We start from the raw sequence: 13,003 nt of genomic DNA, 5'->3' as shown, positions 1-13,003 counted from the left end.
AGTTAGAAAGCAAGCAGGGGAGTTGGAGAAAGAACTTATCAAGTAAGACTGTGGCAGCGCATGTTAAGAGTGCACACAAGCGGGACAGCATCAGTGGGACTGTTAGGGAATAAGCACAGAAGTTTGAGATAGCAAGCAAAAGACTGAGAGGTAGAGCAAGGAGGAGAGGGTGGAGAGAGACAGAGCGAGACACTGACAGGGGAGTGATTTACTACAGGAGGGGTGGCAAAAATTCCTCAGAATGATGTTCTCCATGAAGTAACTGTGCTATCAGAGCCAGTTAACCAACCCTTGCCTCTTCTAGGCACCCTGTTCCTGTCCACCCACACAACTCATTCCATTATCTCGTCAAATGTCTGCAGCAGCACAGTATACCAGGTCTGGGAACTGATCTGACTGAAAAGTAACCTGATTCTCCACCCTCACATACACCCAAATGTTATATATATAAAATTATATATTTCAGCCAACTCAGTTTCCAACGCTGATTCACTGGTTGGTCTTACAAACAGCTGTGCCAACACAAAGCAGGTGGGAAAGAGTAGCCTGAATCTGGAGAGATGGGGAGCTACTTGAGCTGTAACTGCCTTCAAGGAACTCCTTATTGCACACTTTGCCTTAGAACGACTCTTTCAACCATTTCCCCTCAAAGTGCTTCAGTGCCTCTACATCTTGCAGCACGAACTTCACAACAGCTTGCTAATACTTATATTGTAAAACAAGAACATATAAGGTCATCAGATTAAATACTGCGCATGTTCCACTCCCCTCATAAATCAGATATGAAAACAAAGTGTTGTTGCTTTTCATCTTTTTACCAATTACTTCAAATTTGGCATAGCTACCATGTTGGGAGGGAACAAGGTAATTTTCACTAGTCCCATAAAAACATACACAGATTTGGGTGGGTGGAAGGAGAAAATTATTTAGGGTAGACAAATCTATGCTGCTTGTGTTTTTCTCTGAAAATACTGTTATTTGCTGTGCTGCCCTTCAGCATTCTCTCAACACTGAAATTATGTACCAGCCAACAGTCTTATCTCGTACTAGAAGATGGAATTGATCTGGATGAAAAAAAAGATCATCAAGTCTTCTCAAATTTCCCCCAAAGTTAAGAACATATAGTAGCAGAAGAAGAATAGTTTCAACCTTCACTCATAAGCTTCTGTCAGTTTACTTCCCTTCATTGCCGCTACTACTGAGCGATGTCTCAAGACTCTGTGACAAGACTGATAAGCTGAAAGTAGAACATAGAATATTACTGAAGAAGAGTCATATTTAAGACATTTAGCCAATTTTCCCTCATAAAAGCCAGCCAAACACAAGCATACAAACACCTGGTTTAAACAACGCTTGCACAGGTAACCCTCTGTTCCCTGAACTCTTCACTCTCAAGTGGCCGACCCATGAGATTGAGAACTCAGCCCTGTCAGGTCAGATGTCAGATCAGGTAGGAGAGGTAGGAGTTTCCATACAAATAAGATGGAGATGTTCCAATCATACAAACTGGGTAAACACCATACATTACTGTTTCTCCTTCCATGAGGGGGGAAAAAAAAAAAAAAAGTTTTATAAATGTCATAAAATCAAAGACTAAGCTAAGAAATGTTTAAGGCAGGCCTGATACACAATTCTGCCTCTTTCATATATCTCCCAACACAATCTTTACTTACACAGTCAAATGTTATTTTATTCATTGAACAGGTGCTTATCATGTATATCAGGATGTCAGCACACAGAAAACAAAGCTATACATTAAGCGCCAGCTATACCATAAATGATACTATTTACTGAAATGCTCCATCAGTTCTTTCCAAAATGGAGGTATGTATATCAAATAGGGAAAAAAATTGCAAGGAAGAAATGAATTTGTTTTTCAAGACAAGCAAACTCCCTTTGGGAAAAATGAGTTCAAACTCTAATTCCCCCCAAATTTCCAAACAAATTCTAAGTTCCTTGAGCAACCTTCTATCTCTATATGCTGAGTCACTCTCCAACCTTAAGAGACTGCTTTCTCTGAGTTACAAAGCACTCATCATACAAACTCAAGTCAAATGCAGCTGCAAATACATAGCATCATCCTGCTATTAAGACATAAGGCACCTAAACCCTTAACCTCAACTCCACCCATGGCGTTGTCACTGTGTAACTTTGGGCAAGTCACTTTACCTTTTGTGCTTCCAGTCCCCTTGCAAAAAAGCAGCTTAGTAACATGTATTTATCTCCTATTAGCAAAGCAAAACTGCTTTGTGTATGGAAAGCAACATGAACTGCTATACAAAATTCCTAAAATATCTGAAACCCCTCTTCCCACTCCAAATAACAGGGACTCACAGTGCCTAAGGTTAGGCTGACAATAAGCAAGATACATAAAACCCTTCACCAAACCTAGAAATGTTTATCTGTACATTAGATCCTAATAACTGAAAAACATTTCTCTTCTACAAGATGCTGCAGAATATTAGGATTTGCTAGATTCAGATACTAAAACATTACATCTGTGTACAAATCTGTAAGAAGTCATAAACATGAGACTAAGTGCAAGGTCTGGACAGTGCAATTACTGACAACTTGTACCTAAAAAAAAAAAAAAAAAATTATATTTACTGCATAATAAAAGATAGTTCAGAACACCAAAACCAATATATTATTTTCCCATTTTTGTCAGTGTTTCAGTGCTTGACTTAGTATGAGAATTTTTAGGGAAATAACTAAAAAAAGTCAAATGCAACTCTACAGAGGTACTCAAGATTAAAATATAAGGAGAAAAATTATGCTTACAACATACGGAATACAATGCATACCTGCTTCCTCAGATACATAAATAAATTGCCACTGTCAAGTTAGGAGCTCACAGGTTTTATAAAATACATAATGACAAACATAGAAATTGTACTCTGGACCCACCATATGCTTGCTAAAAATGCATCTTGAGGTTCCACCTCACCCCAAAGCACAGATCTCAGATTGTTTTGTTTTATGCAAAAACAATATTCATTTTAACATACAAAAATTAAAAAAATAAGCTTTTTTAAAAGTAGCACTAGTCCAGAGAAAGAGAATGAAAATAAAGTATAAAAAGAATCCTATATCAGAAAATACCAAGGAAAATATTTTCAAACATTGATGTCTAAAAATTAAACTCTTCATCCCGTATTCAAACTCTTCTATAGAAATAGTTTCATATTCTCGCATTTCAAATAAAATTAGGTAGGAACTACAAGACTCAAAGTCTTAACAAAAAAAGTGAAGCCAAGAGTATGACAAAACACTGTTTCAGCTATGTAGGTCTAAGATTATAATTCTGAAGTAAAAAAAAAAAATAGTGCTAAAGACATACAAAATAATGAATGACATAGGCAAGGTCAATTAAGTCTTCTTTCTCTTGTAACAGGCTTTGGGAAACAAATGTACACTAAGTCCAAGGAAATCTTTTCCACACACAAAAAATTTATTTACTGATCTCAATGAGTACATGTCTCTGGCAGGGGGGGGGAGGGGGGACCACAACAACAACAACAACAACAACAAAAAAAAAAAGCCACCACACAAAATACACCACAACAACCAAACAAAACAAAACAAAACAAAAAACAAAAAACAAAACAAACAAACAAAAAAATCACAGACAACAAAACCAGACTAGAAATTACTACATTGGACAGAGCAGGGGGGGAAAAAAAAAAAAAACAAACCACAACACCTCCTCCCCCAAAAAAACTCCTATGCCTCTGAATTTAAGTCTAACACGAACTTTTCAGTACTAGAAAAATATTCAATGAGATTAACTACTCCCATTTGTTTCTTAAGATTTTTTTAATAAGCATCTATAAAGCTTATTGAGTTGTTTTTTTTTTTTTGCTATTAAAGTCACGTCCTCTACAAACACTGATAGTCTATATGCATACAAATCATGGATACACACTGATCAGAGGTCACTGATCATCTCTAATGTGTCTAAATGCAAAGCACCATGTGCATACACTGACAGAGCTTCAGGAGACCTCCTAAAAACGTCAGCTTGGCACATATGGAACTTCCTTTCCTTCGCATCATAGAATGGTTTAAGTTCGAACGGACCTTAAAGAACATCTAGTTTTACCCCCAATGCCATGGGCAGGGACACCTTCTACTAGACCAGGTTGCTCAAAGCCTCATCCAGCCTGGCCTTGAACACTTCCAGGCATGGAGCACCCACAGCTTCTCTGGTCAGCCTGTTCCAGCACTTCACTACCCTCATGGTGAAGAATTTCTTCCTTATATCTAATCTAAATCTACCCTCTTCCAGTTTAAAGCCATTACCCCTTGTCCTATCACCACATGACCCTGTAAAAGTCCTTCTCCAGCCTTCCTGTAGGCCCCCTTTGGGTACCAGAAGGCTGCTATAAGGTCTCCCTGGAGCCTTCTCTTCTCCAGGCTGAACAACCCCAGCTCCCTCAGCCTGTCTTCAGAGAAGAGATGCCCCAGTCCTCTGATCATCTCTGTGGCCCTCCTCTGGACTTGCTCCATCAGGTCCATGTCCTTCTTATGTCAGAGACCCAGAGCTGAATACAGTATTCCAGGTGGGGTCTCTTGAGAGTAGAGGGGCAGAAGCACCTCCGCCAGACTGCTGGTCACTCTTCTTTTGATGCAGCCCAATATATGGTTGGCTTTCTGGGCTGCAAGCACACATTGCCAGGTCATGTTGAGCTTTTTATCAACCAACACCCCCAAGTCCTTCTCTTCGGGGTTGCTCTCAACCCATTCTCTGCCTGGCCTGTATTTGTGTTTGGGATTGCCCTGACCCATGTGCAGGACCTTGCTGAGCTTCATGAAGTTTGCACAGGCCCACCTCTAAAGCCTGTCAAGAGTTCTCTGATTGGCATCCCTTCCCTCCACCATGTTGACGGTACCACACAGCTTGGTATCATAAGCAAAGTTGCTAAGAGTGCACTCAGTCCCACTGTCCATGTCACTGACAAATATGTAAATGGTGCCAGTCCCAGTACCGACCCCTAAGGAATGCTGCTTCTCACTGGTCCACACTTGGACATTGAGCTGTTGACCGCAACTCTGAGTGCGACTATCCAGCCAATTCCTCCTCCACCGAGTGGTCCATCCATCAAATCCATGTCTCTCCCATTCAGAGACAAAAACGTCATCCAGGACAGTGTCAATCAAATACAGAGCTGAATGTCCCTGTGAATCACTACCTACATTTTACTTTTATATTTCACTTCCATGGGAAGAGTACCTAAACCGAAACAAACATTTTAAAATATCTCCATTCAATTAGAGAAGTAGCATTTTTATAAATAGTGCAGAAGAGAGAATTATTTCAGAACACAACACTTGAACCTTGTTAACTACAGGTAGAATTTGTTTTCTCATTTCTTGAAATAACTGGATGCTGGTTAGGAACATCTAGCAGGAAAATGGAATTATATACCTGCTTTATGCAGGTATACAACTATTTCCTTGCACTATGAAACTGCCTCCAATTCTAATGGTTCCTGACACAAGAAAAGCATCACGTAAGTTTCTAGTCCCCATCACATGATGCAAACCAGTCTTGATTTAAGAATGACAACAAAAGTTGTCAGTGTTATCATTAACTGCTAAGGTAAGACAGCCAAGTACTTGTACTCCAACAATCTGTTTCCACACATGCAACTGGATTTCTCAAGGTTTCAAAACTAAGCTCATAAAGTTTTAAAGTGTCCATGCTGTGAACATGACTCTGGTTAATTTAACTCCATAGAGATACATAAATGAATGTTTTGATGGGTAAAAAGACTGAAAGTAGACTCACATGGACACCATGAATTGCAAATCATGACTGCACAATGTGTAAAATACACAGGTGAAAATATCCCCAAACAAATCCTACAAAGACAGGAGATAAACCCTCTGATACAGACCACATCAGATACTAATGATTTTCATTCACACCTATGAATTCTTAGGTTTTAGACCTTCTAGCATTAAACTTCTGTACAACAGACTATCAAATTACAATAATTCACAACCTTTTCTATTTACCAGGATTAAAAATAAAACACAAACATGTATGCATTTACACAGTGCAAAAAAGCTACACAGGAGAACGCTAAGAATGAAGGGGTATGCATCTCAAAGTCATGAAATCCCTATTAAATTAAGAAAAAGTATTTAGTTTATGTTGTACAGTACAAAACAAAATGGAAATCAGATCCCAGCCAAGGTCTCTAAGTAGCAGAACAATGCAAAACCAAACAACTTTTAACTATGCGCTTATAATACAACCTTCAACTAACTGTAGTTTATAACACAGTATCATATATACTCTTTCCACTCAGCCTTCAACATAAATGAATCATTTATGATGCTGTCTCTAGTAGACATAGTTCACAGAAGACATTAATTCACTTAGAAACCAAGCTTGTAAAATGCAGTGTGTATTAAGAATAATAAACCATCAGAAAATGTTTGTGGAGAAATAAGTGTCATTCAAAATGAAGCTGTAGTAACTGCATAGTTAACTGACCCCTCCCCAGAATTGTACCTATTAGTGCTTCTGATTTTAGGATAAAGTGTAACATACATGTGTAGCCTTAGCATATATAGAACTTCAGCAAAAATCTGATTTCAGTGAGAAGATACAGACGGATATATGCAATCATGTATCAAGTTCAGCATTTGTAGCAATGCCCATTCTCCTGCACAGGGCCTGCCATAAACATCTCAGCTTCTGAAGGCACACTATGACACTGACAGGAAAGTCACCCTAAATACAACACACAATACAAAAATTCTAAGCTTACAAACATCTAATTGTGGTGAAAACCATACATTCATCTGTGTTAGTCCACAACTATGCCCCAGTATTTGTAGATTTTATGAGTAACTTCTACAGAAAGGGAAACTGCCACGATCTTTATGCAACAATCACTTCTTGCAACATCAACAAAGACATCAATATATTTCAAACACAAACTTGCAATTTTTGGCATACCATTAATTTAATGCCTACTCATCCACAAGTTAGAAAGAAGAACAACAAAGAAGCCAGAATCAGACATGATCCAGGAAAGTTACTGAGGTTCCAACATCAATCGGATTTTGCAAGAGCATATTATAATTTGTCTATAATCAAATACATACTCTACATGTATTTAATGCACATGTTCTGTTAATACTGTATTTAAAAAACATTAATATACATGGTTATATATTTGTATGTAGGAAAAAAGCTGTAGTGGACAGAAAACAGAGATCAGCATAAGGAAATTCATAGTGTTCAGGAAAATATAGACCTGAGGAAGTACTAATACATTAACTTCCCTACTCAACAATATTTTTTCCTCTTTTTACCCCTTCCTTCAGTTTAAACAGTGCACTGACAGCATGGACACAAAACTATCTCCTCTACAAAGGAAGTGGATGTGCTATGCTCCAATTGGCTCCTCAGCGACAGGTCCACTGGCAAAGTAAATGAGAAGTTATTAGCAATTTACATAGTTCACAGAAATACAACTTAAGATTTGAGCACATATAAGAAACCAGGATTTTGAATGAACAAAAAGGTTAGTTAGCTACCTGCATTTGAAGCCAGGAAGCCACAAACCAGCAAACAATAGGTTTTTGGGATACTAGGATTTAAAAGTTTCACTGGTAAGGTCAATTTAATCGCTAAAATGCATTTGACTATGATTGTGCCAACTAGTCATTCTACTAGTTTGATTTTTTTCCAGTAACTCATCAAATTTAACTGTTTTTCACTTATATTTTGAAATAATAACTCTGCCATCAAAAATCAATTTGTACACCTCCATTCCTCTCTTATTTCACCATCCAGTTATTAAAAAGAAATAACTTTTCAACACATAGATGTATTAATGCATTATTAACTATTCCTTTTACTGACTCAAAACGTGGTCTACTTTTATTTGCCTCGGGGGGGGGAGGAAAAAAGGTTTTGGAACTTTATGTAACACATAAATTGAAGGCTTGGTTTCTCACAGCTGAAACAAAACTGGCACTTAATGGAGTTAATTTCACTTTCATTTACTCAGTTTCACTTTCAGGTATTTAGTGCAACTAAGACCCTGGAAACCTTGCAAGGAGTATTTTTACAAATAACTGCTAGCTTATGTTAATTACCAAACATTGTCACTGTTTTTAAGAAATGCTACATTCAGAGCTGAAATTAAACTGATCATGTTTTCATACAGGGCAACTGAAATAGCTACCAACTAGACTTCAGAGGCTCCAGAGTATTCAGACCACATGGACACAAGAAGAGCTGACTGGGAACGACCTTCCACATTTCCCAGGCCCCCCAGTGAGTATTCTCCCTGTGCCTCGTATGGATGGGACATTTTGGAATGAACAAGGATAAACATCAGTACTTTCCATATCAAGCCACCCCATCTCTGTCCTTTTCAACTGTAGAAAAACTCACCTATCCTTTAGAGACTGGGGAGGGGAAGAGAGGAAAAAAAAAAAAAAAAAAAGAAAAATGAGGGGGGGAGGGGTGTGAAGCAAGAGAAGGGAAAGGAAACCTTATGAAGACAATGGCACTTAACCTGTCTCATCACTATGTGCTTTCTAGTCAAAGAGGAGCTCCTTATTTTTTTTTAATCTGTGCTCTCACACAAGAAAGCTGTAATTTGGCACCCACAGATACTGGACAAGACCCGTATATATGAGTATTATGAAATGGAGCTAAACTCCAAATAAAGCCAGGTAGGTATGAAGTAGAGATCTATTCTGAAGTAATGAGATACATTTGTACTACCAAAAGCAGTTATTGTTTCAATCACAGTTAGATAAAACAGAATCAAACACAGAATTTTACCTCCCCCATCAGGGAAGGAAATAGGCAATAGATATCAATTACAGACTGTTGCACCCAACTAATGATTAGGTGACCGCAATTCTATTAGTATATTGTGTCACCTCGATGAAAGAGTACTAGGTAACTCTACATATAGAATATGTCTTTCTGGAAGTAACAATTGTTTCTAATTATCAAAAGTTTCTCCACTGTTTTTAAACCATCAGTAGGTTACAGTTCCCAGAATGCTCCTCCTGAAGGACCCATGAAGGTGCAAAAGGGAGAGAATGTTCTCAGAATGTTGCCTTTACTTTTTTCCCCACACACAAGCTTGCAAGTAAGGTGTGTTTGCTCAGAAAGGTTTTTTGTATTATTTCAGATAATCTTATAGCAAAAAACCAAGTCTCACTGCAAAACATATCAAGTCTTCTAGACTTCTTAAAGTCTGATTAGCAAAAAAAAATACATAATTTTTAAAAAAATGTTTACCAACCTCTTACCAAAAAAAAGATGAAACTGTAAACTTAACAAATAATCTATTGTATTCAGTTACAAAGACAAAAGCAGCAGTTCTCTGTAAATAATCCTATTCTACAACAACAGATCTATTTACAAAAGGATTTCAGAAGTTATACAAGTCTCTCGTGCTCCCAGAAAACAGAGATATCAGAAAGTTTTTCTACTTTACTTTGGAGAGTAGTTCTCAAAATAACTTTAAAAATTACCATAGAAAGACTAAGCATATATCAGTCTTCAACTCTTACTCAAAAACCCTAAGAACAACTTTCAACCTATAGTCCCGTAGCCAGGGTTAAAAGACACCTGAAATAAAGAGGTTGTAACAGGAATGCTGAAAACAGAATGTAATTATAGCAACAAAATTGCTTCTTTGGTAAGAAGACATTTTAGTCTTCAAATCACCACCCATTTCAGTTCAAATGCTATCATAGCAAAAAAAAGGTACAGTTTTCCATGTGTTTTATTAAGTAGTCTTTTTGCATACTACCATATGACCAGGTGGTACAGTTTCAAACATGTTAGCATAACCTAAATGCGACATTTTCACTTTACGTTAAGGTGTTGACTAACCAATTTGAACCAAAGTTACAAAAAGTCTCACAGTAAGTCCATTAAGGCAAAACCTAGTAACATAGATAACGCAGACATGTTTCTTTGCCAAGACCTATCAGAATTAAGACTTTAAAATGTGGTATATATGTTAGCAAGTATGTCCTAATCAAACGTAACTGTAAAAGCTCAGACGAGGCACAGAACTTTTACTACATACCAGTCATGTTTTCCTACTTTGTGTAAGGTGTCAACCAGTTTGTTAGAAGTCATTTATGGTCATCACACATTAATTCCCAGTCTACGCAAAACCCAAGTACTTTAAAAATTGATAAATTCCTGATGACTACCTCATTATTTTACACAAGAGAATACTATCCATAAATTGACACTGAAATAGAGAACGCTTGGCTGCTACTAGGTAAAATTATCCTTGTTGTGGATTCTCCATCACTGTCCAACATGGGGGAAAGGATTCCAATGACAAGTTCTAAATCCACCCAAGTATTGATTCAGAAACTGTAACATTGCTGCTCATGTAACCAACTGTCTTTCTTACCTATTTGCTTGGAAACAATCTTAAACTATTGTCATACATAAATATGTATATAACAAAATAACAGAAGGAATTGCCCTCTTGATTTAAGAAGGCTGTGCTCTTTTTTCAATTTTGAACAAGATACATTTGCTTTAATTCAAGCAATATTCAGAAACCATTAATTAAACTCGATAAGCTTCATAAACTTTGACAGAATTTTTAATTCACAGCAGAAAATGTAGATTTAAAACATCACACACATTCTACTTTAGATAGCAAATGATACTGTAGTTCTAAATAATGCACACTAGCCAAAAACATGAAGCATAGCCTAAAAAAGTAGTCTATATATACACACACACAGCAAGTTCACCAAATATATATAGATAACAATTAACAAATACTAGCTCATACTCAAGAGTTATTTCCAGTATTATTCTTCTAATTCTACAAAGTATAATTAATTTTCCAAAAATATCCAACCTACAGAGGCAGAGAGGAGAGCGGAGAAAAAGAGAAACACATTTACCAAAACTTTTTAGGGCTACAGACTATTCCAATGAGACAAGTTCAGTTCTGCTTAGTTACAGGCAGAGTTAAATACTACTATTAACAAAATGTTTGTTTATCACCAGATATCATCAATGTATTTTTCAAATTTACACTCTTTTTCTTAAGGAAAGGAAAATGAAATACCAACGTGATAATAAAACAAGCAGTTAACTTCTACTTATCTAGACTCCCCCCCCATGATACTATATCCATGTAAGTGTGACTATATATATACCTACTGGCAAAAGTTAACAGCACGCTCTCATTCAGGTTAAAACAGTAGGCTGTCAAAAACATGCTTGTTGATTTATTTTGTAGTCAGATATTCTGTCTTTGTAAATTTTAAAGAACAATGAATGTTTATTTCCCCCAATGACTGTGGAGTAATAGGAGAACCAAGTAACAGCAGCAATCTAGACACATGATCAAAGAACCCTACATAGTCTTAGGACAGATTAAACTGAAAACTTCAAAGCTGACTGAGATTCAAAAATGCACTAATTTCCAAATTTCTAATTACAGCACTTTTAATTGTGTTTTCTGATTTTGCCGTGGCGGGAGTGAATGCCACTCCAGAGAAGAACACCCTACGTATCAGATGAGGACTCCAATCTCTTCAGCAACACAAAGCTAAATTCCTAAAAGGCTGTACCTAGCTATTAAAATATAGAAGTGCCTGTGTGTCCCTGTGTCTATTCCCAAATGCTTCTCCCTCCTCCTCCCCACCCCCCGCCCAGTTGACAGTCATCTCGCACAGGTAATCCTTCTACATCGCCCTCCAACTTCCCCACCTCCCTACCTACCACACAAGTCCCTCACACGGGTGCAGGCAGAGGCACCTAAAGCCTCCACCACAACAGGTGCCCGCTCAGCTGACGGTTCAACTCCTGACACCCCCCTCGCCTCCTTCTCCCTGCTTCCCCGGCCGGGGCGAGCCCTCGCACCCGCCCACCGCAGGGCGTTGCGCATAAGAGCGAGAGGATCCCGGCGAGCTCCCCTTCCCTCCATCGCCGGTCCCGTGGCCCTTCTCGCCGCTCCGCTTCCCAACCCGGCAGCAACAACCTCTGCCGGACGCCGAGGGGAAAAGGGCCGCAGAGGCCGCGGCCGCCACCGCTGCCCCCCGGCCGTGCCCGGTCGGCCCCAGAAGGGGGCGGCGGTAGGGAGGGCGGGGAAGAAGGCCAGGTCCAAAGCCCGGCCCGAGTCCCGACCCTTCCAGCCCCGGCCCAGGGCTCGGCGGGCCCCTGCGTTCTCCCCATCTCCTCTCTCTAAGATGGCAGCGGAGCTGCCCCTTGCGCTGCTCCCCCCTTCGACCGCGCCGGGCCGGGAGGTGGCACCAGCTCGTCCCACTGCGCAGCTCCCCGCCACCGGCTGAGGCGTCTCACTTACCCGTGTGGGGGGCGGCGGGCCCTGCGCTCCGGCCCGGCTTCTCCCGGTTGAGGCCTCCTTCCTCGGGCGGCGGGCGCAGGCAGGGCGAGGAGCGAGCGCTTCCCCTGGCCTCGGCCAGGGGCCCCGGCGCGGCAGCGCCTCCCTCTTGTGGGCTCCGCAGTCCGGCCGCCCCGCCGCGTTCGGGCCCGTACGGCTGGCGGCGGTGCCGGTGCCGCTCGGGTCGCGGTGGGCACCGGCCGCGGGGTCTGTCCGCTGCGCGCCTTCCTCTTTGGGCGGCGAAGAGGGGGGGGCCCGGCCCGGCGGGCGGATCCGCAGCGCTTCCTGGCCGGGCTGGATTTTCTATCGCTCACAAAATGGCGCGCGTTCCAAACCTGCGCAGCGCCCGGCGGCGGCAACAGCAGAGCCCGGCCTCCCCTCGGCTCGGCGCGGCGGCAGCGGCCTGAGCCCCGGCCAGGCAGCGCGGGGACAGCGGCGGGCGGGCGGGCGCGAGCGGGCGGGGGGAGGAGGAGGAGGAGGAGGAGGAGGGGGTGGGGGGGAAGCGCAGCGCCGTACCGAGCCCCCGGGAACTCCTCGCTCCCTCCCTCCCCCGCCTGCCAGCCTCTACCTCCTCCCTCCCTCTCTCCCTCCCTCCCTCCCTCCCCGCCCGCTCCTCCTTCCACCGC

The 13,003-nt window shown here is 40.9% G+C and overlaps 1 protein-coding gene across 2 annotated transcripts in view; it reads right to left on the bottom strand.

Moving 5' to 3' along the window:
- The window catches only part of DYRK1A (dual specificity tyrosine phosphorylation regulated kinase 1A), an 88,547-nt gene extending 76,069 nt beyond the window's left edge, over positions 1 to 12,478 (bottom strand). The window contains exon 1 of one of the 2 annotated variants that reach the window (XM_065862079.2): positions 12,342 to 12,478. The gene's annotated coding sequence lies outside the window, so the exon portion shown is untranslated. Of the gene's footprint in view, positions 1 to 11,758; positions 11,828 to 12,341 lie in introns of those variants that run through there. The other variant, XM_071811077.1, reaches the window with a different exon arrangement.
- Positions 12,479 to 13,003: the final 525 nt, after the last annotated feature.

The sequence above is a fragment of the Patagioenas fasciata genome, chromosome 1 (genome assembly GCF_037038585.1).
Source record: "Patagioenas fasciata isolate bPatFas1 chromosome 1, bPatFas1.hap1, whole genome shotgun sequence".
Taxonomy (NCBI): Eukaryota; Metazoa; Chordata; class Aves; order Columbiformes; family Columbidae; genus Patagioenas; species Patagioenas fasciata.
Note: the sequence above shows the minus strand (reverse complement) of the source record. Positions and strands in the feature narration are given on the sequence as shown.